Raw genomic sequence first — 6198 nt, 5'->3', positions numbered from 1 at the left:
GTACTCTTTGAAAATGAGAAGGTTTTAATGGTTAATCTTTAAAAGAGTAAAATGTGCTAAAATTTGAAAAATTGTACTTAATTAAAATTGGCACAAATAGAAAGAGTAAAAGTAATGTCAAGTTGAGTTTTCGGCATTTTCTTGGAAGATAAAGGGGTAACTTAGGATTAATTTTGCTTTAGTAATTAATTAAGGATAGTTAGATATATAATCTAGGTATATTATTTATGCTAAATTGTCATACTTTGTTTACCTATAAGATGCCAAGTCATCATTTCACACATATATATTGCCATGATATCATGATACATTCATACATTCATCATGATTATCCATAATATAAATTTAGAGTTTATTTTAGAAAATATGCATGTGATATCTGTCAAGATCATTTTTATGCATTATGTCAACTCCTTGTAATTAAGGACAATGACATTAATCAACAAGTGACATCTTAAGTGGATGATCAATTTTAAAATGCCTAAATAGAAATGCATGATCTCTTAGTTTAGGACAAAACCAATATTCACATCTCACAAGTGTTGGTGCGGGAAGCATCTAATGATCGAACCTGAGTTTTGATAATGGCAAAGGATTCAAAGTTAAGGTGTGTTGTGATCTAACATGTTGAATGAGTATTTCAGGAAAAGTCTTAGCTGCGGTTAGGCAAAGGGAAAACCCTAGGGGGTGGTAACCCTATGTCATAGGGGGTGGTAACCCTATGCGGAAAGTCTTGGCAAGTCGATGGCTTCAGGCAAAAGTCCTAGGGGGTGGTAACCCTAGGTGGAAAGTCCTGGTGTCGCGAACCAGGTGAAAGACTGGACTAGCCGGGAAGAGGATGTCCAGCAGAAAGTCCGGAAGCGTCGAGTGCTGAGCAAAAGTCCAGTCGATCTGGAGGATCGCACTGACAACTGGTAAATCTCATGAGTGGAGTAGGTGAGGACGTGTTCCCCGTAGAGGGAACAGTAGGCGTCGGGTCGACCTAGGGTTTCCGGGGGGAAACCTGAAGTCAGACCCGGACAGTTCGAATGCTGTCAAAACTTTCATTATTATCATTCATTATGTTTCTGTGCTAACTTTGTTTTGCAGGGTATGTGTTTGGGACTAACACATTTTGCAGGAACAAAGGAGCAAGTTACAACTCGGATGAACAGTGTCCGAGGCGCCTCCATGGAGCTTGGAGGCGCCTCGGGTGCGAACCAGGAAAAGCCAGCGCAGAAGGTTGGAGGCGCCTTAGATGAAGTTCAAGGCGCCTTGGGTCGAAGGTTGAAGGCGCCTTGGGTAGGCTGAAGGCGCCTTGAACTGGATGAAGTTCGACCAAGTCTGTGCTGATCTCCGCGGGTGACTCGGCCTGTTTAAGGCGCCTTGAAGGGCTTCAAGGCGCCTTGAACACCCTTTATAAGGGGTCTCGAGCAGCAGCACCAGTATAACGAACTCCAAGCAATCCTTACGCTACAAGCTGCTCTAGAAACACCCAGAAGTGCTGTTACAAGTCCCCGACAACCCGGAGCTTCAGATTCTGCTACTTTATTGTTGTCGGTATAATTTGTTTTAGTTCTTTCAATTGTAATATCTTATTGTACATTTTACGAGCTTATAGTTGTTGCCCACGGAAAGCGATCAAGGATCGCGGGCCTTCGAGTAGGAGTCGCCTTAGGCTCCGAACGAAGTAAAACTTCTTGTGTCCCTCTGTGATTGCATTCGTTATTTCCGCTGCGTATATTTACTTTGATAGTTTTACGATTCCGATACGATCAAAATAGCCACGAGCGCTATTCACCCCCCCCCCTCTAGTGCGTCTCGATCCAACAATTGGTATCAGAGCGGGGTCGTCTTGAATCAGTGCAACCACTATTCAAGACAATTTTCTTTTCGTGGTTTTGTTCGGAGTCAATTAGAATTTAGCCTCATAGCTATATTCAAATTTCTTTTTACGAATCGATTTTTTCCCGAAGTTGGTGCAACACCACTCGAGCTCGTAATTATTACTATTCTCTTCCCACACTACTAATCCAAGACTCAGTCTTGGAATAGATCTTGTTGTTTTTTGTTCTTTTAGATCTAAATGGCCCAACAAGAAGGATATAGCACCGTTCACCCCCCACTATTTTCCGGAGAAGACTTCGGATATTGGAAGGGGCGAATGGAAATATATCTAAAGATCTAGTTCGACACCTGGATGATCGTCAGAACAGGACTACAACTACCAACTGGTACCGATGGTAAGCCTACATCCTGTGAAAACTGGGAGCCCGCATTTATCAAGAAGGTGGAAGTCGACGCCAAAGCCACCTGCACCATCCAATGCGGTCTGACCAAAGAAGAGCTCAACAGAGTCGGTCCATTCTCCTCCGCAAAGGAACTATGGGAGAAACTGATCGAACTACACGAGGGCACCTCGGAAACCAAGGTAAGTAAGCGTGATTTGTTATTAAATAAACTATACAATTTGAAAATGCAGGAAGGCGAGACGGCAAGCTCTTTGCACGCCCGAATTCAAGATATCCTGAATTCTCTACATGGAATCGGGAAGAAGGTAGAAAACAGAGATATAATAAGGTATGCCCTTAACTCATTTCCTAGGAGTACACTATGGGCATCAATGGTAGATGCCTATAAAGTCTCTAAGGATTTGTCTTCCTTAAAATTAGATGAATTGTTTAGTGAATTCGAACTTCATGAACAGACTAATGCACGGCCATCCGAGAAAGGGATTGCTTTGGTTGCAGGAACGAGTCGAACACGGGAATCAAGAGGACGGCGAAAAGTTGAATCAGAATCAGAAGACGAATCCAATTCAGAAGATGAACTGGCCGACGAATTTGTGAATCTTGTAAAGAAACTCTACAAGAAGAAGAAGGGATTCAACAAGAAAGATCTGAAGAAGGCAGTTCAATCCAAGGAGGCCCAATCAAAGACAAAATTTGAAGTCACATGTTACGGGTGCAACCAGAAGGGCCATATCAAGGCCAACTGCCCCAATCAAAAGGAAGCCAAGAAGCAAAGAAGAAAGAAGGCCCTAAAGACAACCTGGGATGAATCTTCTTCGGAGGACGAAGACGACGAACTCAACCAAACAAGTTTACTCGCATTGATGGCCCGGGACCAGATCAGCGAATCCGAGAGCGAGTCAGAAGCCGACTCTGAGCAAAGCCACGGATCCGCATCCGTTTCCGAAGGACCAGACTCCGCTGAGTTGGATCAATGGATGTTGGATAGTGGATGCTCCAGACATATGACTGGAGATAAATTGAAGTTTTCAAAACTCAAATTAAAAAATTTAGGATCAGTTGCATTCGGCAACAATGGTCAACTTAAAGTAATCGGAAGAGGTAATATCGAACTCAGCTCCGAGTTTATTATTAGAAAAGTTCTGTTAGTTGATAATTTCAATTTCAACTTACTAAGTATAAGCCAATTATGTGATAGCGGATACTTAGTCACTTTTGACAAAACTAGGTGTCTAGTCAAAAATATTGAAAATCCTGAAATTACACTTAAGGGACTTAGGAAAAATAATATGTACTCAATTAATCTACCCACATCTTCAATAAAGTGTTTAATAACACAAGAAGAGGAGACTGACTTGTGGCACAGAAGACTGGGTCACACTCACACTAGACTCATTTCAAGAATGAGTCATAACGGTCTAGTTAGAGGTCTGCCCAAACTAAAATTCATTGAAACCTCAATCTGTAATGCTTGTCAACAAGGAAAACAAACTAAGTCAACACCTAAACCAACTCAAGGCGCCTTAAACAATTTTAAGGCGCCTTCAACACCGAGCTTTAGAAAACGAACAGATTCTTTCTGTTCATTTTTCTGCCGACACCAAAATAACTTAACTTGACTAACCAAGTGAAAGCTATTGTCCTGTAGACAATCAGCAAGTAACTCAAGGTTAGACAGTTGGCAAAGGATACTCAATCTTTTAGTTAAAAATGTCTATACTTTAGGGCTCTGATATCTGATCAACACCAATTACATTGCTATTCAACTTGACTCATGCTTGGACTTAAGGACCAACTGAATAAATAACCTAAATTAAAATTTTAGCTACTCTCTCTCTTCAACTTAAAAATTAACAAGTTTTTTTTAATTAAGCTAAGTCACTTTTCACTTAAGCTACATTTTCAAAGTTCAATGTTTGCAAAAGGCTTAGCTAAGTGGTTCATAGAGCAACTGTCAAATTTTTTTCAAACTTAGCCAACCTTGAAACCTAACGTTATATATTATTGCTAAGATATTTTCTAGGTTACCCTTTTGCAAAATTTTAACTCAGTGCTTTCAAAATTTTAGGTGAAAAGTTATTTTTCAACTTAGCACTTATCCTGTTTTTTTATCTAATTTATTTTTCAAAAAGAAATATTGAAACTGGCTTATTTTTTGATAAAGGCAAAGGGGGAGAATAAGAAAATTCAAAAGTAAACTTTAAAAGTAAAAAAGTAAAAATTTAAAAAGGAAACTCTGTATTAAGTGGGAGCTTCACAAAAGGTTTTAAGTGTTAGCTTAAGTTAGGCATTGATTTGAATAAGAAAATTCAAAAGTAAACTTTAAAAGTAAAAAGTAAAAATTTAAAAAGGAAACCCTGTATTAAGGGGGAGCTTCACAAAAGTTTAAGTGTTAGCTTAAGTTAGGCGTTGATTTGATTTTATATACTTAAGCTTGCTCACTTAAAACCTTTTTATGCATTTGCTTTTACTTAACTTTGAATTTGGGTTGCCATAATCAAAAAGGGGGAGATTGTTGGTGCGGGAAGCATCTAACGATCAAACCTGAGTTTTGATAATGGCAAAGGATTCAAAGTTAAGGTGTGTTGTGATCTAACATGTTGAATGAGTATTTCAGGAAAAGTCCTAGCTGCGGTTAGGCAAAGGGAAAACTCTAGGGGGTGGTAACCCTAGGTCATAGGGGGTGGTAACCCTATGCGGAAAGTCTTGGCAAGTCGATGGCTTCAGGTAAAAGTCCTAGGGGGTGGTAACCCTAGGTGGAAAGTCCTGGTGTCGCGAACCAGGTGAAAGACTGAACTAGCCGGGAAGCGGATGTCCAGCAGAAAGTCCGGAAGCGTCGAGTGCTGAGCAAAAGTCCAGTCGATCTGGAGGATCGCACTGGCAACAGGTAAATCTCATGAGTGGAGTAGGTGAGGACGTGTTCCCCGTAGAGGGAACAATAGGCATCGGGTCGACCTAGGGTTTCCGGGGGGAAACCTGAAGTCAGACCCGGACAGTTCGAATGCTGTCAAAACTTTCATTATTATCATTCATTATGTTTCTGTGCTAACTTTGTTTTGCAGGGTATGTGTTTGGGACTAACACATTTTGCAGGAACAAAGGAGCAAGTTACAACTCGGATGAACAGTGTCCGAGGTGCCTCCATGGAGCTTGGAGGCGCCTCGGGTGCGAACCAGGAAAAGCCAGCGCAGAAGGTTGGAGGCGCCTTAGATGAAGTTCAAGGCGCCTTGGGTCGAAGGTTGAAGGCGCCTTGGGTAGGCTGAAGGCGCCTTGAACTGGATGAAGTTCGACCAAGTCTGTGCTGATCTCCGCGGGTGACTCGGCCTGTTTAAGGCACCTTGAAGGGCTTCAAGGCGCCTTGAACACCCTTTATAAGGGGTCTCGAGCAGCATCACCAGGACAACGAACTCCAAGCAATCCTTACGCTACAAGCTGCTCTAGAAACACCCAGAAGTGCTGTTACAAGTCCCCGACAACCCGGAGCTTCAGATTCTGCTACTTTATTGTTGTCGGTATAATTTATTTTAGTTCTTTCAATTGTAATATCTTATTGTACATTTTACGAGCTTATAGTTGTTGCCCACGGAAAGCGATCAGGGATCGCGGGCCTTCGAGTAGGAGTCGCCTTAGGCTCCGAACGAAGTAAAACTTCTTGTGTCCCTCTGTGATTGCATTCGTTATTTCCGCTGCGTATATTTACTTTGATAGTTTTACGATTCCGATACGATCAAAATAGCCACGAGCGCTATTCACCCCCCCCCCCTCTAGCGCGTCTCGATCCAACAACAAGGACTATAAGTTAACTTATATGTGTTTTAATGTACATTAGATACAAGTAAGATGTTAGGATGGTGAACAAAACTCAAGATGTTGATCTAGTATATTTTTTTGAGTTTTAGTTTCATCAAAACACTTAATTTATGTATTATTCAATCATTGAAAAAGCTAGTGTACAAGTCATGTGTAT

Source organism: Zingiber officinale, chromosome 3A (assembly GCF_018446385.1).
Source record: "Zingiber officinale cultivar Zhangliang chromosome 3A, Zo_v1.1, whole genome shotgun sequence".
Taxonomy (NCBI): Eukaryota; Viridiplantae; Streptophyta; class Magnoliopsida; order Zingiberales; family Zingiberaceae; genus Zingiber; species Zingiber officinale.
Note: the sequence above shows the minus strand (reverse complement) of the source record.